The sequence below is a fragment of the Ursus maritimus genome, unplaced genomic scaffold, assembly GCF_017311325.1.
Source record: "Ursus maritimus isolate PB19 unplaced genomic scaffold, ASM1731132v1 scaffold_18, whole genome shotgun sequence".
Taxonomy (NCBI): domain Eukaryota; kingdom Metazoa; phylum Chordata; class Mammalia; order Carnivora; family Ursidae; genus Ursus; species Ursus maritimus.
Window position 1 is genome coordinate 13,567,528 of NW_024424230.1, and position 22,997 is coordinate 13,590,524.

General features: G+C 42.2%; 1 long non-coding RNA gene across 1 annotated transcript in view; it reads right to left on the bottom strand.

Annotated features, from left to right (window-relative positions):
• Positions 1 to 14,765, bottom strand: part of LOC103675895 — a 35,539-nt gene extending 20,774 nt beyond the window's left edge. The window contains exons 1-2 of the long non-coding RNA XR_571940.2: positions 13,755 to 14,765; positions 12,107 to 12,255 (exon numbers count right to left, since the gene is read on the bottom strand). This is a non-coding gene — a long non-coding RNA (uncharacterized LOC103675895). The remainder of the gene's footprint in view (positions 1 to 12,106; positions 12,256 to 13,754) is intronic.
• Between the last annotated feature and the right edge of the window lie 8,232 nt (positions 14,766 to 22,997).

Sequence of the window (22,997 nt, forward strand, 5' to 3'; positions counted from 1 at the left end):
CTCGAATGCCTTATTGATGGAGCATGCAATCAGACAAGCTTGGGGACACCATGCTGGACAGCCAGGGTGGAAATATCTCACTAACACAGGGTGGACAAAATCTCTTTGGCGTTGTTATGGGAAGTCCCTCCTCGGGAGCTCAGCTCTCAGGTCTCATGGCCTGTTGCATTCAAGGACTTCCTGGTGCTTCCCAAAGCCTTCTGGCTCTTGTGTCCTCCTGTCCCATGGGGCCTCCACCCGCGTAAGTGTCCCCAGGAGCTGGCGTGAGACTGCAGAGTGCCCCAGCCTGGGCTGGCCCCGCAGCTGAGGTTGGAGAGCTGCCAGCTGCCAAGCGGCAGGGGCCAAGCATCTCTGCCCTTTTCAACCTCTAGGGATCATCCCCAGCCAACTGCATGTGCTCCTGGTTGCAGCGAAACACCCCTTTTGGCTTCTCACCGCAAGTATACGAGCACTCTGGTGGCTGGCCCCAAGGATGGTTGGCCCCAAGGGACAGAGAGCTTGCTGTGTCCAGACACACCCATCACCTTTGACACTAACTTTTAAAAATAGTTACGCTTACTGGCTCTTTCCCAGAGGCCTCTCACCAGATTACTTGAAACACCCAGTTGGTGCAAAGACTCCTTCTCAAACTGAAACCCCTCAGGTACCCTCAGGTACCCACAGGTACCGTGGAACAACGACTTTTCACCCCAAGTGTGGATCATGCTGTTCATTCAGCCAAGCCTTAAACACTTTCCAGAAAATTCTTTCTAGTATTCCATTCATTCAGTTTCCCTCAAAATGAGCTGTTACCTACTCCTCTGAGGCAAGAACATGATTACCTTCTCAAGAGAAAAAGAAATTTCCTGTGCCCTGATCTTTCTCAAGTTAATACATTTCTCTCTTCGCTTGCCACCCTCCATCTCCTGGCCCCCAGACAACCACTTTAATGCATTTGCTTACTTCCAGCTCTGAGACAACGTGTTTTGGCCTCGCCCTTGGCCTTGGGTCCGAATAGAAAGGAGGGCTGTGCTGAGCGGCATCACTTGCTTTTCGTTTTACTTCTTAAAAACGCCTCGCCTCGGCAGTGACGCCGTCCTTAAATTGTATCAGTGTGTCCTGCTGTTCTCTAGAAGGACACGTGAATATAAGCTCACTAGCCTTCCAAACCTTCTCTTTCTCTTTTCTCTTGGTGGCTCGAGGGAAGACTCCCCCCCCACCGCCCCGTGCCTTCTGACTCACTGAGGCATATTTACCGCGAGGGTGTGCGACACTGCGGGGCTGCCTCAGCTCCCAGCAACGCCTGCAAGAGTTTTCACCAACAAGATGCCGCGTTACCGCACACTCCAAAGCCTTCTCTTTGCTTCCAATCCAAAGATCCAACTGACGCAATAAAAGGTTATATTTATCTGTGAGATCCCAAAAGGTAGTGTTATAATAAGAGAAGATGAAAAAGATAAGCATTGAAAACAGAGATTTGAAGGTACATGAAATGGTAAGAGAAAAAATTCATCATCAAATACTAGGAAATCAGCCATGGTAGATTATGTTCTCTGGAGGCCGTTCCTCTTCCCTGCCATTCAACTCTTTTCTCCTAAGGCTCTTGTTTCATTGTGTTGTAGGTATTTGTTCACATGGCCTGTTAACATTGGATTTTGGTTACTCTGGGATAAAAACCAGATTTTGTTTACCTCCCCATCTCCAGTCCCCAGTACGGTGTTTAGAAAACAGTGGATGCTCTATGAAGGTTTATTAATGGGAAGAAGAAGGGAAAGTGTTTTTGAGAGAAGAATAGAGAAAGCCTATTGAGAGAGAAAATTGGAGTCTAGCACATTAACTAAAAGGAACACAATGAGTCTCTGTGCCACAGAAAAGGTTATTTATGCAGCTGTAATGTCATGTTTTCCCTCCAGCTTATTGGAAAGGTACCGAGAATTACTCGCGAAATTGGGGCTGTGGGGTGACAGAGTGGGGAACGGGATGCGATTCATTGTAGATGGTGAATTTTAGAGAGGTGTTTTTCACACAGATAGTGTCTGATAGGCTGTAAAAATGAAAGCAAAATAAATTAATCACCAAGTGTGAAATGCCTTTGAATCAACTAGGAATGATTTGGGGATATTTTGAGAATTAAGAATGAGTAAAAGAATACGCCCAAATGGATAATGGCCTCTAATAAGAACTGGAGGAAAGAGAGCTTCTACCACCATTATCATCCTCTTCTTCCTCAACACCATCAGCAGAGGAGCAGAAAAACCTGTCAGCGTCAGCACACAGGCAAACATTCACCTCGGAAGACACATCTTGGAGATAGATGCCCCCTTCATCATTAGATTCAAGAGGCAAATGAGGTAGACAGGTAATGAGCTTGGTGCTTGTTTTACACTGTGATTTTAGTATAGTCATTATTGAGCACCTCCATTAACATAAGATTCCCCAAAGGGTTAGTATTCTGTTAATGTGGAAGAAGATGGAATTCAGGATTTTTATATCTTCTGGAACAGATGGTTATAATTTAAACTTCAGGAAATACAAGAAGGAAGAAACTCAGTCAAAAACCTTAAAGCCCTAGTTTCTTATTTTCCAGGCCAAACCCTGCAGTATAATAGTATAAATAGTTCTGAGTCTCTCTTCTATTTTTCTTCCTTCCTGGAGATAATCCGCAAAGTGTCTGTCTGGACACATCTAATGGTTGGCCAGATGGCATTCCAAGAATCGCTTTTCTAAAAGTCTGAGATCTCGTCAGATGCATTGGAATGATCTGAGCTGGTGGAGGGGAAGCAGCATTAAGTACAGAAGCTGTGGAATGGAAGGAAGGGAAGAGTATCAAAGAATGCCAAGGGAGGAATATTTACTTTAAAAGGCAGAAGGAACGTTTGAGGGTGAGATGAGAAAAACCTTATATGTATTAAGTCTGCCACGATCCTTGTGACGCAGTGTTGCCCTGAGCTAATCTTAACACTATCAACATATCTTAACAGCAGAGTAAATGCTATATTAGGGCTTATAAATATTTCACAATCAGTCTTGTTAACTGCAAGACTTTCCTTGCAGATTCGAAGTTGAACAGCTTTGAAAGGAGATTATAATGGCTTTAAGGCAAAGCTGATGAGCCTTCCCTTCGGAAACAGTCAGCTGCTATTCCAGGAGACCCCAAACCTGATTGCAGACCCATGGGCTGATGCTGAAAATGTATGCAGAGCGTTAGTACTTTGATTTAAGGCTCCCTGTCAAAACATGCCCTCCCAACGCACCACTTTTTCCTTCACACTCTCCCAGAGGTAACAGTGAGAATAAGCTGTAGGCCAATCACTTAGAGATTAGTGAATGAGCTTCAGTTTGGGTCCTGAGTATAAATTTTTTAAGTGTATAATTTAATGTTTTTAATACATTCATAGATTTGGTGCAATGACAGCTCTTTTATGGCCAAATCATCTTCCACTGTACAGACATATCACCTTTGTTGTCCATCCATTCATCCACTGGCAGACATCTGTGTTGTTTCTGCCCACTGTGAATACTGCTGCTATGAACATTCATGTACCCGTATTTGTTTGAATACTTGTTTTCAATTCTTCTGAGTATATATCAGGAGTGGAATTGCAGGCCATGTAGCAATTCTGTTCATCTTTTTGAGGAACTGCTAAACTGTTTTCTAGAGTGGCTGCACTATTTTATTTTATTTTACTTAATTTTAAAGATTTTATTTAATTTTTTTAGAGAGAGGGAGAGCACATGTGTGTGCACGCTCGCACAAGTTGGGGGAGGGGCGGGGGAGGGAGAGGTAGAGAGAAACTCTCAAGCTGATTCCACGCCAAACATGGAGCCCTACACGGGGCTCAGTCCCACCACCCCTGCAATCATGACCCAAGCCAAAATCAAGAGTCACACATTCAACCGACCGAGTCACTTGGGCACCCCTGGCTGCACTATTTTACATTTCCACCAGCGATGATGACGGTTCCAATTTCTCCACTCCCCACCAACTCTTATTTTCTATTTTGTTTTGTTTTATAATAGTCATCCTAGTTGGTAGAAAGTGGTATCTCATTGTGGTTTTGATTTGTATTTCCATAATAACTAAAGATGTTTAGAATCTTTTCAAGTCCTTTTGGCTATTTGTATATGTTCTTTGGAGAAGTGTCTATTCAAGTCCATTGCCCATTTTTAAGTTGGGTAATTTGTCTTTAGTTTTTAAGTTGTAAGAGCTCTTTATATATTCTGGTTTCAAAGCCTTTATCAAGTATATTATTTACAAGTGTTTTCTCCATTCTATGGCTTGCATTTTCATTTTCTTGATAGTATTCTTTAGAGCAGAAAGTTTTTAATTCTGATGGAGTCTAATTGTTGCTTGTGTTTTTGGTGTCATTTCTAAGAATTCAGTGACAAATCTGAGGTCAGGAAGATTTACCCTGTTTTCTTCTAAGATTTTTATGCTATTAGTGCTTACATTTAAGTTTTTGATCCATTTTGAGTTATTTTTTTCCTGTGGTGTGAGGTAGGTTCCAATTGTATTCTTTCACATATTCATATCCAGTTGTCTAGCACCACTTGGTAAAAAGACTATTCTTCCACTATTGAATGACTACCATTGAATGTGGTCAAAAATTAATTGACCACAAATGTATGGGTTTATTTCTATACTCTCAATTCTAGTTTATTGATCTATATGTTTATCCTTATGTAAAAATAATGAGACATTACAAACCAAAAATACAATAATATAATAGTAGCTATGTAGTTACCTCTGTAAGTGTTCTTTGTTTCTTCATATGGCTTTGAGGTACTGTCTAGTGTCCTTTTATCACAGTCTGAAGGAATCCCTTTAGCATTTCTTGTAAGGCAGGTTTACTAGCAATAAACTCTCTCAGTTTTCGTTTATCTGGAAATATCTTATTTCTCTTTCATTTGAGAAAGAGAGTTTTGCCAGATCTCAAATTCTTAGTTGAGAGGTTTTTCTCTTTCAGCCCTGCCAAAAGTATCAAAAATTATCAACCCATGGTCTGTCTTGTTTCATCTTCTGCCCCAACACAGATGAGAATTACAGAAAGAAAAAGGAATCTTAATGAAATTTTTTAAAAAAATTTGAATTGAATGGAAACAAAGGTATGAGATATAGTCAAAGATGTACTTAGAAAGAAATGTATAGCCTTAAATGTATGTATTAGGAAAAAAAGCAAGCCTGAAAATCAATGACCCAAGTATCTCAAGAAGTTCAAAAAAGAACAGCAAATTAAACCCTAAGAAAGTAGAAGAAGAAAAAATAAAGAGTATAAATTCACAAAATAAAAAACAATTGTACAATAGAGAAAACGAACAACGCCAAAAGCTGGCTCTTTGGCAAGACAATAAATGGGATAGATTCCTATCAAAATTGAATAAGAAAAAAGGGATAGACACAAATCACTTGTATTAGGATTGAGAAGGGGACATTGTTAAAGATCTTATAGACTTGAAAAAAGGTAATATAAAAGATAATGAATACCTTTGTACCAACAAATAAGAAAAATTTAGATCAAATGGACAAATTTCTAGTAAACACAACTTACCCAAACTGATATAAGATGAAAGAAGAAATTTGAATCTAATATCTACCCAGGAAACTGAATTTAAACTTTGATTCAAAGAAAACTCGAGGATTAAATGGCTTCACTGGTGAAGTCTTTTCTATGTTTAAGGAAGAAGTAACAAAATATACCTAATTGGAAAAAAAAGCAATGAGTGGATGAATATAAAAGGTAAAATAATAAAATTTCTAGAGGATAATGTAGCACAAAACCACATAACCTTGGAGTAGACAAAGATTTCTTCTTCTTCCTCTTCCTCTTCCACTCCTTCTCCTTCTTATTTTAGGTAACATCACACCCAACAACCCAACAGGGGCTTGAACTCACAGCCCTGAGATCAAGAGTCAAATGCTCTACCCACTAAGCCAGCCAGGTGCTCCAAGAATAGACAGAGATTTCTTAAGTAAGAAACAAAAGGCACTAATAATAAAGAAAAGGCCATATCATAGTTAAGAACTTCTGTTCAACCCAAGAAACCATTGAAAGAAAAGGCAAGTTACATGGCCAGAGATGACATTTGTAATACATATATTTTACAAAGCACATACTCATTCCAAAAATATATAAAGAACTACAGATCAATTTTTAAAAGTATAGAAAACAATTTAAAAATGAGCAAAGGACTGATAAGTCCATAAATAGATGATCAACTTCATTAGTCATCATGGTAATGCCAATTGAAACCATCATGGGGCACACGCATGGCTCAGTTGGTTAAGCATCTGCCTTCGGCTCAGGTCATGATCCCAGGGTCCTGGGATCGAGTCCCACATCTGGCTCCCTGCTCAGCGGAGAGCCTGCTTCTCTGTCACCTTCTGCCTGCCATTCCCCCTGCTTGTGCTCTCCCTCTGTGTCAAATAAATAAAGAAAATCTTCTAAAAAAAACTTAAAAAAAAAAAAACCATTATGTGATACCACATTATACCCATCAGAATGGCTAAACAGAAACAAAACTAACGGATAATACTACAAACTGGTGAAGGTGTGGAGCAACTGGAACTCTCCTATGCGGTAAGAGCACAAATCAGTAAAACTACTTTGGAAAACTGTTTGGCAGTTTCTGCTAAAGTTGAAAACATGCATACCCCCTGATCCAGCATTTTCACTCCTGGTTACATTCCCAACAGAAATGCATATGTGTGTGTGTACTAAAAAAGACATGTTCCAGAATGGTCATAGCAGCATTATTCATAATTGCCATAAACTGGAAACAACCCCAAATATTCATGAACAGTTCGAGTGGTAAATGAGCTGTGATGTCCTCATGCAAAGGAAAATGGTGGTAGCAATGAAAACGAACTATTGCCACCCCCAGCAACATTGATGTATCTCAAAAGCATAATACCGAGCAAAAGAAGCTAGGTCTCCAGGGATATTTATGGTAACATCTTGTTTAATTTACATATAAATGTATATATATAGGTCAAAACACACAGGCAAACTAATCCATTATGTAGAAGCCAGGAGAGTGCGGGTGCCTGGGTGGCACAGTGGTTAAGCGTCTGCCTTCGGCTCAGGGCACGATCCCAGCATTCTGGGTTCGAGCCCCACATCAGGCTACTCTGCTATCAGCCTGCTTCTTCCTCTCCCACTCCCCCTGCTTGTGTTCCCTCTCACTGGCTGTCTCTATCTCTGTTAAATAAATAAATAAAATCTTAAAAAAAAAAAAAAAAAAAGCCAGGAGAGTGATTACCTTCGGAGGGGTCAGTACTGAGAAGACAAGAAATGTACTGGAAGGTTTGGAGATGCTGAGAATGTCCTATTTTCTGTTCTGGGGAGTGGTTCCACTAGTGTGTATACTTTGGGAAACTCAACAAGTTGTGCATTTGTAAGTTGTGTACTTTTCTATATGTTGTGCTTCCATTAAAAAATATATTAAAAAAAAACAACCCACCAAACCAACAGGGCTCCTGGGTGGCTCAGTCGGTTTATCGTCCAGCTCTTGATTTCAGCTCAGGTCATGACCTCAGGGTTGTGAGATCGAGCCCAGAGTTGTGCTCCACGCTCAGTGAGGAGTCTGCTTAGGATTTTCTCTCTCCCTCTGCCCCTCCCCCTTCTAAAAAACCCCAACCAAATAAACATAGGAGCAGAGCTTCATTCTGGCCCTCTGTTCTTCGGCTCCCAGGACCTGAGTCAGGTAAACGGGCTGTTATCTGACGTGGGTCTCTCTTCATCTTGCTCTTCTGGTCACGCGCTACTCTCCCCTTCCTTTCCATCTCCCCCTCCACCTCTGTCCCCTTTCCCCCTCTTCTCTGTCATTGTTTCCCATTTCTTGTCTTCGCTCCCTCCCTGAAGGAAGTATGTGCAGGGCAGGGGAGCCAGTATGTTGCATAAGATTTTACATTCTTCATTTTCCTGTTGAAAAGCAGATAGACTGAAAATACTCACTCTGCCTAGGAAGCACTGCTGTGTTCGGGTTGTTCCCATTTTAGCTTTCCCAGTGGAATGCTGCTAAAATACCAATCATAAGAAAATGTCCCATCTATTATAAATGATCGCCTCTGGGTGGCAAGATCTTAGGTGATTTTTATTCTCAGTTTTTTTTTTTTAATACGTATACATTCCTGTGTTTTAAAAGTTTCCACATTCTTTGCAAAGATTATTTTCGTTAAAATGTTAGTAACAACTTGGCACATCAACTCTGTTAGGCTTTAAATTTTGTAAGTTTTGGAAATTAAATGTTGTAGAAACAATGAAAGTTTTAACCAGTTCTATTTCTCCTAATTATGTTCGGGAGCACAGTGGTGGGGTTCTTTTTACTTTTTCTCGAGTTGTTGATCGGGGTTGCCAGGTAAAGTGCAGGAGGCCCAGTTATAGTTGAAGTTCGGATAAGCAATAAATCTCGGGCACATGTGAAAAAATTATTCATTGTTTTGTATTTTTATTTGCTAAACCTAGCAACCTTAACGTTGATGGATCTTTTTCTGTGAGTCACCACCCTCATGAGAAAAAGAGGTTCACTACCCCTGCTAAGTATGAAATTGGTAGGCAGGCGATGTGAGGGAATGTCAAGCTTTAGGCAGAATTGTTCTTTAGGCATTTCTGATGACTCTCTCTTACGGTGCTGCTCTCTGGCCAGAACTCTGTAAGTGCTAAGCAGTGATGTAAACTTCTGCAGAGAAGAGCAGTCTTGGGAGTCGGGCTAGCTCGGATTCAAATCCTAGCGCCATCTTTTATTTGCCTGATAACATTGGGCAAGTACCGCAGTGTTCATCTATAAAATAGTAATACTAATATCACAAGCCTTCCATGTTATTGTGAACGTGAAATAAAATAATATACGTGAGTTACTTAGCACAGCGCCTGCCATAAAGTTCTCTACAAACAGCTGCTCTTGTTATTTTTTAAAGAGACCATGTCTCTTTCCTTCACACCACCAAGGAAAGGACATAAGGCAAATGCACAAGTGACTCTAATACAAGACACACAATGATGTGGGTGGAAAGGGAAGGCACCGTGTTTCATGGGTTGGTGGAGAGAGGGCTACCTCTCTGTTCTTGAGATCGGGTGTTCACACAACACCTGAACACGAACCAGGGACATGGGAGGCTACATATGAAGTAGGACAAGGTTGCGGAATTTGGAATAAGGCCATTCTAGATGGGGAAACCAGCTTGAACCAAAACATGGAGGTGGGAGAATAGGGGGTATAGACAGAAAACAGCAAACGATTTTGTTTCAAGAGAAGGAAGAGTAAGGAAAAATGTCAAGAGATCTGGTGGCCCTAACTTCGGCCCCAGGGGTCTAATCTTCATTACATATCCATCGTGGTGCCAGTAAAGGGCCTTCGCAGAGCGAGGACAAGATGAGGATACCCAAGAGATCATTCTGCAACAACGCACAGAGAGGATTGAAAGGGACATTTCCTAATGGCCAGGGGTAAAGGTGTGGAGTTCAGGATCCATTGAAATAGTGCTGATCTCATGATTCCCCGGCTTAAAACTCTTCAGTGGCTTCTCATTCAGGCTCAAGCCCAAAATGCTTTAGGTGGTACCTTAGGCCGTGTAACAGCCGCACACCATCCTGGCTTCGGCCCACGCCTCTTGCTGGCTGTGCAGTAGCTCTGTGCTCTGGCCACATGAGCCTCCCATCAGCTCCTCCGGCTATCCAGGCCACCCCACGTTTCAGCCATCGTGTTGGCTGTTCCCTTTTCCTGGCACCCTCCCAGCACGTGGCCCAGCCAGCCCCCGCTCACCACTCAGATCACAGCTTCGTTGACCCTCCCATGAAAGCTGTCCCTGAGCCTCCAATCAGGTTAGGCCCTCAGGTATCTGCTCCCAGAGCACCTGACAGTACTCCTGGGCACACCTGTTATTACTTACATATTTGTAATGGTTTTCCTACTGCCTATAACCCGAGGAGGGCAGGGACGCGGCGGGCTCACACACCACTCCCCAGGTTCAAACGCACAGCAGTAGACTTCCAGTAACTACTTGTTGACGCTTAATACAGTGATCAGTAACGCAATCCCTCCAGTAGGATGATGGCAACGGACATGACAAAGAGGAGAGGGGAAACAGGAATTTGTAAGTCCATGCTTGTCCCTCCCCAAATGGAATGCTCTAGAATAGGCAGTCAGTGAATGATGGATGAGACCCAACCAGGCCTGCTGCCTGTTTGTGTAAATGCAGTTTTGTTGAGACAGAGCCATGCTCATTCATGTAGGTGTTGTGCAGGGCTGCTCTCTTGCGATGCCAGAGGTAGGCCAACAGATAAGGCCTACAAAGCTGAAAATATTTACCGCCTGGCACCACGCTGAAAAAGTTTGCCAAGCTCTGCTCTGGAAGAACGACTGCACAGAGGTTCACCATAAAAATAACAGTGGTTATCTTTATGTGGCAGGATTACAGATGAGCTTTATATTTTTCTTAATTTTCTGCATTATTCATACTTTCTACAAAGGACATATATTATTTTTTATAATCAGCAAAACAATAAAGGTTATTAAAAATCAGGGCGAGTGCCCCACTAATTCTTTTTAGTTTTTTATTTGTAAGTGTTTTATACTTCTTTCAGGAAAAAATTTGTTAATCAGAGCAATTTTCTTTTCTGGCTTTGGAGAACATAGTAAGAGCCCTAAGAGCCGCAGAGGAAATCCTGTTCCCCCCACTTCCTGCACCAGTGGGACTATGCCTTTCTGCTCCTTTATGAGTCTGGCTTTTGATTCTGAATTCAGAGGATCAAGCTGAACATGTCCATGGCACTTGGAGTCCAGTATCTGTCCCATACTGTACATGTCCATGATCGGTGTCCTTCATGAGGACACCAGTTAATAATGGTATATTTGAGTAATATTTTCTATATCTTAATAACAACTATTAATATTAACTAAAACGGCAAAGCAGATACAACTCTAACAGTGATGGAAGATTTTTTAAAAAGTGTTAGCAGATGACTTTAATTAAAACAGAAAATGAATAGCCTCGATCTTTAAACATCTCATTAAAAAAAAAACAAACGTCAAATTTCCCACTTAGACACCTCTCTCCTTCCTTTCCTTCTAAGAAGTCTCAAAGTAATTTAAATAAGTAATTATCACTGTAATTTCCTGCTTATAATTTTCCATTAAAATGAAAACTCTCTGAGAACGAGAATAACACTGTCAGCATTGTTCGTGATTGCGTGCCGGCACACTGAACTGTGAGAAGCACGTAGGAGGTGCTCAATGATAAATATTTGTTGAATGAATGACTAGAAGAGAAATAGGTAAGAAAAAACTAGTCCCTAGGCAGAATGGTCTTCTGCAAAATATAAAAAGAATGCACGCTCTTAAAAACACTTAGGAAATTGAGAAAAGTAGAAAGAAGAAAAAGTAGAAAGAAGGAGCTCTCTCAACTTGAAAGCTATCATTGTTTTTTGGGGATTTTTTATTTTAATTTTTTTTTCTAAGATTTTACTTATTTATTTATTTGAGAGAGAGAGAGCATGAGCAGGGTGAAGGGCAGAGGGAGAAGCAGATTCCGCACTGAACAGGGAGCCGGATGCAGGGCTTGATCCCAGGACTGTGACCTGAGCTGAAGGCAGCCCCTTAACCAACTGAGGGCCCCAGGTGCCTGAAAGCTATCATTGTTATCCAGTTGCATTGTTTTCATCCTTTTTCCATGTACATAATTGTTAAATGTCACGTTAACTCTCTGTGTGTGTGTGTGTGTGTGTGTGTGTGTGTGTGTGTGTGTAACTGTCTTCCTTTTAAAGTTAATCTTACAGGGGTGCCTGGGTGGTGCAGTCAGTTAAGCATCTGACTCTTGGTTTCAGCTCAGGTCCTGATCTTGGGTTCTGGGATCGAGCCCTGCATCCCGCTCTGCACTTGGCATGGAGTCTGCTTGGGACTCTCTCTCCCTGTTTCTCTGCTCCTGCCCCCTGCATGTGTGCACGCTCTCTCAAATAAATAAATCTTTAAAAATAAAATAAATCTCACAGTATGAGGATTTTCCATGTAATTTTGAAGTCTTTATGGACACTAATTTTAATTATATGATAAAGTGATAGAATTGCATTATGTTCTCAATAATTCCCAGTTTCTTTTCTTTTGCCATTATAAATAATGTTACCATAAGTACCTTTGTGGATCCAGCCATTTTTTAAAGACAGCACTTGACAAGTGATGTCTCAGCCCGGAGAACCTAGGTTATGCTGTGGTAACAAGTAGTCCCCAAATCTCTGTGCTTTCGGCAACGATGGTTTATTTATTGCTCACGCTGTATGTCCACTGCAGAAATGGAAAAAATGCAATGAAGTCTTATAAAACTTAAGTTCCCTTCAATTCAAGAAAGAGTTACTGAGCGGTAGTTATAAGACTCGCTGCTAGCCCTGAATGTGCTGAAAAGATTTTCTGATGAGTCACAGATAAACGAAAACTGGCAACGACATTTTCATAACATGCTGTACAATGGCAGGAAAAAAAATCAATGAAGGCAAAAGATCATTTTTGTAGTCTAGTCATTTGTATGCCATGTCTGTATTATTTTACTTGTAAGTCTCTTTTTCCTGTCTGCTTTTAAAAACCCTCCTTTGTGTATAAAGGTCAGCCTGGCATATCTCTATGCCAGTGATATAGCCTGAGCAGACTCGGTGCCAGGCACTAGGATCACCAGCCTTGGTTTTGCAACACCCTTATGCTCCCATGACCTTGAAAGCTGTTGTGAAATTTTCTAAACAAAACACATTTCAATTTACCAAAAACAATAAAATAACAAAAAAATGCCCTTCAGGCAAATAATCCCAATACTAGGAATATTCCTAATGGAATAGTCCACCAAAGAAAAGAAATGATAGACACATGAAGATCTTTATTATAGATGTTTGTAACAGCAAATGATGATAGGTAAATTGTAGGATATTTACAAGACCGAATATCATGAATCAGTAAGCATTTGTAAGTATGAAATTTTCATAGATGCTTATGATTTAAGGTAAAAGTGGGGGGGGAGGCATAATACATGTCCATCTATGTTGTGCAATTATATATAAAATGTTAATACACTTAAAAAAAAGACTAGTAGAGGGGTTGTAATGAGCACTGGGTATTATATAAGACTGATGAATCATTGACCTCCACCTCTGAAACCAATAATACAATATATGTTAATTAATTGAATTTAAATTTGAAAAATAAATTTAAATTTAAAAATAAAATAAAATAAATGAAGACTAGTAGGAAATATGGCAAATGGAATGGTTGGTTTGTGAGGACATGGGAATTTTGCATTATTTTAAAAGATTTAATATACCTGTTATTTTTGTCTTAATATTTGAAACAATAAAACATTTTTAAAAAAAATATACTCAGAGTCAAACTAATGCTTTTTAAAGTTGAAAATAAAGCCTGAGGTAGATAACTAATATTGTGCTGGGAAGCTAGTCTGTTAGCTCTCTTGGAAGTGTCAGTCCCTCCTTTGTCTGCTATGCTCTAATTCTTCATTACTCAGGACCTGAATTATTTAGATAAAATTTTTTTTGAAATAGACCAGTTTGGAGAGAGAGCACCCCTTGGTATCCAATCTCTTGCTCTCACTTTCCAAAATTTAGGAAGTGAATAGATTTGAATACCAGGGCCTGCTTCCAGACAAAATACGTGGGTCTGGGTAACACGAGACATTTTCCAGAACCGACTATACCCTTGTCTTTCATTTGCTATGGATTGGGCACACAGTGGCCACCCAACACATTACTGACGAACTGCAAAGTAGAAGAGATTATATTGCTCACCGAAACCCAAGGGAGGGAGGGGCTGTGTCCTCCTGAGCAGCAGGCGTCACATAGAGGAAGGCAGGAGGGACAATGGGACCAGGATCCCGGGCGGAGAGCACACCTCATCACAGCTGACCCCGGGGAGGTCTTCTGGAGCCCTGAGCAAGGGCGGCCCCAGCAGCGAGGGAAGCAAAGCGCGCTGCTCTGGGGTCTTCCTGCCGATTGTCACACCCCTGTTGATGAAAGGTGGCAGGAGGTGGCTACTGAAAGACCACCAAAAAGCTGCAGGACTCATCAACTCATGCAGTATATTACATTCTTTACTGGAAGCTCTCCCTGGCCCCGCTGCCGAAGGGACAGACTCTTGGAACCGCTGTTTATCCTTGAGTCAAAAATTCTTTGGAAACATTCCCATGCTTTGCCATTTGAATCCATGATACACCAACAAGGCCAGAGACTTTTTTTTTTTTTTAAGTCGTTTTAACAACTCCCCCCTGTGTTGCCATGGGTTTGCTAGTTTTTGGTGTTTTCAGTTTGCCTTAAGCAGATCCAATTTCCTCACTTGGTCAGCTGGGCAACGAGCACGTCATGGCAGCCGGAGCCTTCTAAATAACACTGATGGCATCCGTCTGGGCAGCCACTGGCTGCGTGCCACGATGTCACCTTGGCTGTGCTCCCGCAGACGGTGCGGTGGCTACTGACAGCAGCATCCGATCGGCTGCTTCTCTGAGCTGAGGCTGAACAGTGGAGGGACCAGCGCGGGTCGGTCAGGGACCTGGAGGAGCCTTAAGGAGCCAGTTAGCATATGCTCAGGGTAGTGAGACTTGATGCGCCTGCACTGAGCGCCTGCAATGGGATTGCTCAGGTTGAGGCCTGGAGAAGGCACGGGGTGGGGAACCCGGCCAATCTGGGTGGCCCGACTGGCTCTACTGGCTCCGTCTTCCTGTGCTCTCTGTCTTCCATGTGCTCGTTTACCCTACTTTGTTGCAAATTTAGCTGAACTAGGTCTATCCCTTGGGTGATGATAAAGTTTCAATTCCCTTTGCAAAATATTTTGAAGTCCTCAGTAGAGATGAGAGAGCGATTGCCAAATGTGAGTAATGGATTAGACATGGGCCTTCCCTTCTGGGTAGCTGGCAGATAATTCCTTCCCTGTCCCGCTGCGGTGAAATCCCAGAAGGCTGACATCCTCACCTGCGGTCCCAGTCTTCACTTTGCTTCTTAGGGTCTTCTTGAACAAAGAAGCTTTCAAAAACGGCAACAACAACAACAACAACACCCCTTTATTTAAATTATCTGATGTTTCTTTTGCCAAAGACTTAAAAGATGCAAAGATTTCAGAAAACTGTGGGTAATGAACCTTACTGCCAAGTTTCAGGCAGGAGAGAACACTCTTTCTGAGTGGTTTTCAATTGTCTGTTGTAATAAATGATTAATTGCCCCATTATATTACATTAAAGGGATTAAAAATGATACTACCCTCCTTTTATATCCAATTTTATGAGTCACTTGTACAGTGGTGTATCATGAGTAATAAAAATGGACCAGACAGTTAAATAAACTGTGTGCCAGCAGAAGACTCCTGTGTGATGGGAATTTCTGTTAACCCTTCCTGTCCGCTGGGGGGACGGGGTGTCCTGCGGGTGGCAGAGGGGGTCCTAGGAGGGAGGCTTTCTTCTGAAACAGGGTCCTCCAGGGCTATGTTGGGATCAGAAGCCAGTGCCCGTGGGGCCTCCGGCAGCTGGGGAACCAATCCTGCACCCCTCTCGGGTGGAGGGCTTGGTGAGCCTTTCCTCTGACCAGACCAGATCTCCTACAAGCTCCCTGCGCTGGTTTATTAGGGCTGCCATAAGAAATCCCACCAACGAGGAGGTTCAGAACAACAGAAATGTATTCTCTCACCATTCTGGGGGCCCGAAGTCTGAAGTCAAGATGTCTGCAGGGCCATGCTCCCTCTGAACGTTCTAGGGAAGGAACTACTCCAGCTCTGGAGGTTCCTTGGCTACTGGCCCTAAGACTCCAGTCTTCACATGGTATTCTCTTTCTGTGCATAGCTGATTCCAAACGTCCCCCTTTCCTAAGGACACGAATCAGATTAGATTAGGGACCCACCCGAATGTAGGACCCCGTCATAACTAATCTACATCCTCAATGACACTATTTCTAGATAATGTCATGAGTGGTTAGGGGATAGGACTTGAACATATGAGTTGTGGAGAGACAAAACTGACACGACACTCCAGTAGGTGGGCTTTTCCCGGACACTTTCCCTGTAGCTTCAGACTCTCTATCCCACAGCTGCGGGTAAGTTGCCATGCCCTTCAGGCTTGGCAATTCATATCCTGAGACCCATTCTCCTCCCCTGCCCCCACACCCTTTCAAGAGGAGAAAAGCTAGCTTGTGGGAAAGCCCAGGCATAGGTGAGGAATCCCAAACTCGGTTTGTGTCCTCCCTGTTCTCATTCCTACTTCCTCAGATTGCAACCCTCTCTCCAAATCTCCTTTCAGGTAACCATCTGGAATTTACTCACCCTGAAGAAACGCAGCACGTGATCGTGGAATCTTAGTGTTAGATCTCCCAGTTCACCTGTCCAAGTCCCTTCCACAAATGACCTTGACACGTCTGATTCCAAGGCCTCAAGCCCGGTGAATGATGTTCATTATGGAATTCTGGGCTCTGGTGACAAAGAGGGACAGTTTTTTTGTGTTTTTTTACAGGGTCAGGAAGGGCTGATCGTGAGGGTTCTGAGGTCAGACTCATGAGGCCGACTCATCCTGCGCTGGAGCCTGTGTGTGGGTTTTCATGCCTGACACTCAAACAGCATCTTCCTTGGAGGCCGAGATTCTGAAGACGGAGGGTGGGTAGGCAGGAAAGGGGTGAACATCCCAGAATCACCTGGAAGGCTGACATAGGATGACCCCCCCACCACCATTATCACACTCTGAAACACTCTGCCCTTGAGGCGAACAAGTCTATTTGAGCCCTCAGTCATGTTGGAGGGGGACGTACATTGGAATCTTGCTCAGGAGCTCAGAATGCTTTCGACGCTTAGCTCCTCCTCCACCTGAGTCAGGAAGAGATACTCGAAGTGAATACAGTGAAATAGCTGAGTTCACATCTTCCATATTTGTTACTATTTTCTACTTGTTGCCCTTGTTCTTTGTTCCTATTTTTGTCTCCCACTTTTTTTTTCTTCCTTTTGAGGTTTTAATTGAACATTCCATATGATTTCGTTTTCTCTCTTAGCAAATCAGTTCTATTTCCTTTTTAAACTTTTTTAGTGGTTGCCCTAGAATTTGCAATATATTTTTACAATGAATCCAGGTTCACTTTCAAATATCACTATACCACTTCATGGGTGGTGTGAGTGCCCTCCTCATCCTAATTCCTTCTGCCTGTCTCTTGCGCTCAGTCATTTCTTATATCTAAGCATATATAGTTGACGACATAGTTGCCATTTTCATTTGGAACAAGATGCTATCTGTTAGATCAGTTAAAAATAAGAAAAATAAAAGTTTGTTAACTTATTCCTTCTCCGATGTTCTTCCTTTTTTTATATAGGTCCCAGCTTCTGACCTGGATTATTGTCCTTCTCTCTAAAGAACTTCTTTAATAGTGTGCCTGGGTGGCTCAGTTGGTTGGGCATCCGACTCTTGATTTTGGCTCAGGTCATGATCTTGGGGTTGTGAGATCCAGCCCCAAACTCAGTGGGGAGTCTGCTAGGGATTCTCTCTCTCTCTGCCTCTACCCCTACCCGCCCCTGCTCGTGCGTGTGCATACATACACTCTCTCTCTTTAAATAAGTAAAATCTAAAAAAAAAAGAAAAAAAACAACTTCTTTGAACATTTCTTGCAAAGCCAGTCGATTGGTAACAAATTACCTCGATTTTTGTTTGTCTGAGAAAGTCTTTGTTTCTCCTTCTCATTTGGGGGCTAATTTCACAAGCTACAGAAGTCTAGTCTGGTTTCTTTTCTTTTCTTTTTTAAGATTCTATTTATTTATTTGTCAGAGAGAGAGAGAACAGAAGCAGGGGAGCGACAGGCAGAGGGAGAAGCAGGCTCCCCACTGAGCAAGGAGACTGATTCGGGACTCGACCCCTAGGACCCTGAGATCATGACCTGAACTGAAGGCAGATGCTTAACAGACTGAGTCACCCAGGCGTCCCTAGGCTGGTGGTTTCTTTCAATAATTTAAATATTTCACTTCGCTTTCTTCTTGCTCGCATGATTTCTGAATAAAAGTTGGATGTAATTCTTATTTTGTTCCTCTATAGGTATTTTTTTCCTCTGCCTTCTGTTGAGATTTTTTTGTTTTAATTTTTGGCTTTCTGTAATTTGAAAATGTTATGCCAGGCTGTAGGGTTTTTGGTTTTGTGGGGTTTTTTTTTGTTTTTTTGTTTGTTTGTTTGTTTGTTTTTTGTTTTTATTTATCCAGCTTGGTGTTCTCTGAGCTTCCTGAATCTGTGGTTTGGTGTCTGACATTCATTTGGGGAAATCCTCAGTCATTGTTCCAGATATTTCTTCTATTCTTTTGTCTCTTTCTTTTCCTTCTGATAGCCCCATTATGCATATGTTATACCTTTTGCCGTTGTCCCACAGTCCTTGAATGTTCTGTTGTTTTTTCCGTCTCTGTTCTCTTTGCTTTTCAGTTTGAGAGTATTCTATTGCTAGATCTTCTAGCTCAGAGTTTCTTTCCTGAGCCATGTCCAGTCTACTAACAAGACCATCTAAAGTGTTCTTATTCATGTTATGGTGTTTTTTATCTCTAGCATTTCTTTTTGGTTCTTTCTCAGGATGTCCACCTCTCCGTGTACCTCGTCCATCTGTTCTTGCATGCTGTTAACTTTATCCAGCAGCACATTCACCACAGTTATTTAAAACTCCCAGTCTGATAATTTCAACATCCCTGCCATGTCTGGTTCTGTTGCTTGTTCTGTCTCTTCAAATTGTATTTGTTCACCTTTTGGTATGCCTTGTAATTTCTTCCTAGGTAGCCAGGTATGGTGTACTGGATAAGAGGAATGAATGTAAAACAGGCCTTTGGCAATGTGGGGGTGGGGGTGGAGGAGAGGAAGTATTCCACAGTTCTGGGGTAGACATCAGTCTTCTAGTGAGCCTGTGCCTCTGGACTGTGAATGACACAAGTGTTTCTCAGTTTCTGTCTCCCCCTTAGGTGGGACAGGATGGTGTAAATGAGCCAGAGTTGGTTATTTCCCTTCCCCAGGTCAGCCAGGCTCTGAGAACACCCTAGCAAGTTAGGCTGTGGTAACCAGTCTTTCCTGAGGGCAGGCCTTGTTAAGAACAGAGTGCTCTGGGAGATTTCAAAATGGTTCCTTTCCTCCACACTGCCAGAAGCAGGAAGGGATTTTCCCCTGGTATTTACCATGGGAACCTGGTACAGGTAAATCTCACAATATTGTGGGGGTAAATCTTACAATTGTATGACTCAGTCCCCCTGGACTTTTCACTCTCAGAGCTGTCCACACTCAACCCACAGCAACTGCTCAATTACAACTCAGGTTTTCCTACTCCCAAGGAGAGGATATTAATGTCTGTGCTTACAGCCAGTGACAAGGAGACCCAGAGGAGAACTGTGGAAGAAGGTTCTCTATTCTGCTTAGTATACCTGTTTCTCAATCTTGTGTGCTTTTAATAACCATTTCCCTCATTTTTAAAGTAATACATAGTCATTGTATAAAACTTTGGAAAAAATCAGAAAAGTATGTTCTTTAATTTCTATGATCCCTTGGTTTACCCAGAGAGCACTAGTGCTAACATTCCTATATATTTTATTTCTGATTTTCTCCTATGTATCTGTGTAGACAGATAAATGGTGGATAAATTCATAGACTAGAGTTGATATTGTAGATTACATTTTCGTACCCTACTTCTTCCAGTTAAAGTGCTATGATGATTATCTCTTATGTCCATCATATTCAATGCCTGCTTATTGTACATTGGTAGGATCTCGTACAATTTTATTAACTGTCCCTTGTTTGGGAACTTGAGGTTTAGTAATTTGGGGGCATAAATATTTGATGACATCTGATGATTTCCCTTTGTTTAGTATTCCAAAAGAGGGCTTTCTGAGTTAAAGGGCAGGAGCATTTGAAAGGATCTTGATAAACACTACTAATTTATTTCCAGGGAATTTGTACCTGTGTACCTAGTGTTGTCTTACACTTGTATTATGACTGTCCAACATATGGGTGGGTAGTTCTTCGTGGAGTAAAAGGCCGTTGTCCTGGTGTGGGGGGGATATGGAACAAACGTGCCAATCATTTGGGTTATGACACAATGTCAATAAACCCACAATGGCAATGCCCCTTCTCTTTTATTCAAGTGCTGTATTTTTCCCCCCACTGCTTCTGGAGAAGGCTAGTGAGCACAGGACCAAGAACCCAGAGGGAAGAAAGTTGCCAGAAATCAGTTACCTATTGTTTTTTTTTCCTAAATAAACTCAATCTGTAACAAGAAGGGGATGGGAAAGGAGGAGATGAAATGAACCAGGGTGAGTGTTAGCAGCTCACATTTCCTCTCAACAAATCGTGTAATGAAAGCTGCAAGAGGCAGATATTTCATAGCCACAGAATCATTATTCTAGGACCCAGGAAACTGGGTGATGTTGGTGGAAATATTGGCCAAATCAGCACCCACTTCTAGAAAAAAAAAAAATCAGTGTTTGCAGGACCCACTACCGCCCCTGAGTGACCTGGGAAAACCCCTTTGGCTCACCCTCTTTCCTAATTCCTTTGTTTCATTAAGTTTTCACAATGAAACAGTTTAAATGTTGTAAAAAGGTGTACCCACAACCCAGCTTAATAACTAAAACATAAGAAAACGAGTGAGCCTTTTGCTCATTATTACGTTCTCCTCTTTCCGCCTTTGCACCCCTACTCCCAGAAATAACAATTACTCATAATTTGGTGTTTATCATTCCCATGTATCACGTTAAACTTTGCTACATATGTATGTAACCCTAGGCAAAATAAAGCATTGCTTCCCATATTTCTTTTAACTTTTGTAAGGATACCAAATGCTTCTTACTCCAACTTGCTTTTTTGTTTCACATACTGTCCACGAAACTTACTCATGTTGAACAAGTAACTCAGGTTCCTTCGTTCTTGCTGTTTAACATGCCTTCATACGTGTATGCCATTTCTTGGTCTAAACTAATGAAGAATATTTAGGTGGTTTCTAGTCTTTCATTACAAAAAATAACGGTGCTGTATATATTCTGGAACTCTTGGGCAATTTCGCGTGGGTTTCTCTACAGCTGAGGCCAAAATGCCTACAGAGTGTTAACTTTTGCAGATATTTGCTCTTCAAGGGAGCTGTGTCTTCAAGTGGCCCTGCCTACAGTCTCATCAATTCAGTAGGACAGACTTAAAGTTTTGTTAATTTGATGGGTTTTAACTTGCATGTCCTTGATTACTAATTTTAGCATTTTGGGATGTGTTTGCTGGCCACTGGTGCTGCTTTCCATGAAGCCCTGCGTGTTTGTATTGTTTGCTCATTTTGCTTTTTAGGTTGTTTGCCTCATTTTGGCATGGACAAATTTGAACAGAATGAATATCGTGACCAACCCTGAAAGGCGGAAAGCCATCACCCAGGGGCAGCATTGGGAGAAGAGGCTGGCTTGTCTGCATGGTAATGACAGCCCTGTCTTTAGCCACCAACGCATGGAACTACGATACACCCCCGCTCCTCCTGGGAGTGAGGGGCCCAGGCAAATCTCCCAGACTGTTGTAGTTTAGGAATGACTCCGGAGAACCAAGTCAGTCTAGGTCCTCCGATGAACCAGTTCAGCGCTCCTGAGGAGAAGAATCAAAAACCATCTCCTAGTTCATTTAAACTGAAATGGGATGTATTGAAAGGGTGTCAGCACTGCTGAGAGACTTAGAAAACCAGGCTTGGACAAAGGTTTCAGAAGCAGCAAGGGTGCCCCCAGAACATTTCACAGGACTGTCCAGATGGAGGCACCTTCCTCAACCCAGACACGGGACACTACCACTGACTCTGACGCTGGGAACCGCAGTAGTGGTGACTTTAACAACGGAGGTCTCACTGTTGTAGTGAGAACAAAAGGCCAATTTGAGTAGGTTTGGGAGAAGAATGGAAGGAAAGGAGGTGGAAACAGCCCCATATAGAGAAGTGCCTGTAAAGGGAGGCAGAGAAATGCGACTACGCCTAGAGGGCCATGTAGGCTCAACGGGGTTTCTTTTTTAAAGATGGGAAATAGGACAACAAATGTGTATGCTCACGGGAATGACCTAGCGCCAAATAGAGAGCAAAGAGTCATAGGAGCAGTTTTGAGTAGTGGGGAGGATGGGTTACTGTCTTTGTACTGGGAGGAAGGTCGGGGGAGTGAAGGCCAAGTGAATGAGGACAGAGGCAGAGAGATGAGTAGATCAAGGGAGGTGGTACCTAAGGGGTTCTTTGCTAAATTCTTCTGTTTTCTGGGTGAATTAAGAAGATTGACTTCCAGTAATTAAGAAGGGGAACAGGATGTTGAACGCTTGAGAAAAGGAGAGAAACAGATATAACATTAATCAACTTTCAAAGGTTTTTGTTTTACTCCTGAAATTTGTATATCCCATGATAAAAACCAAACGGGAAAAAAAAACCCTTAAAATGTTCACTAATGAACAAAAGCGAGATGTGACATACATTGTTTTCTCTTTGGAAGAAACTGCTAACCCCTAAGAACAGTTTCTCTAGCAAAGAACCCCATCAAGTGCTGGAGGGTTTCTACAAACTGCACTCTGTTTACCTTTCTCCAGAAACAAAAGTGACGAATAGTTAGCATTAGCATCTGCTTGTCCTAAGCTTAAAGTCCAAGTTGTAATATTTATTCTGACTAACCTTCAGAGAATGACAGAGGAATCCTTTGGAGCAAAGGGAAAATTTTAACCAACGACCACACTTGGTGGCAAGTGCTGCGTTTAAGAGAACAAGAGACGAGACGACAGGAACACAGTACTGCTAGTTTTGCTCTTCTGGAACCGGACCTGGTCTTTTTATAACAGGAGAAACAGACTAACCTTGCATGCTTGTGTACCCAGCCCCAGTGGTTCTGCACACCACAGAACCCGGGATGCCAAGCACCGTGGGTGTTTCCAAACTGTTTTGAAACTTACCGCCCACACTTGCCACCTCCATGCACTCGCTGAATTTCAACACTGGCCTGGTGGTGCAATGTTGATATTCCCTGGCAGAAACTCCTTTCCAGAGGCAAAAGAATGGGGCAGGTTTCGTCCT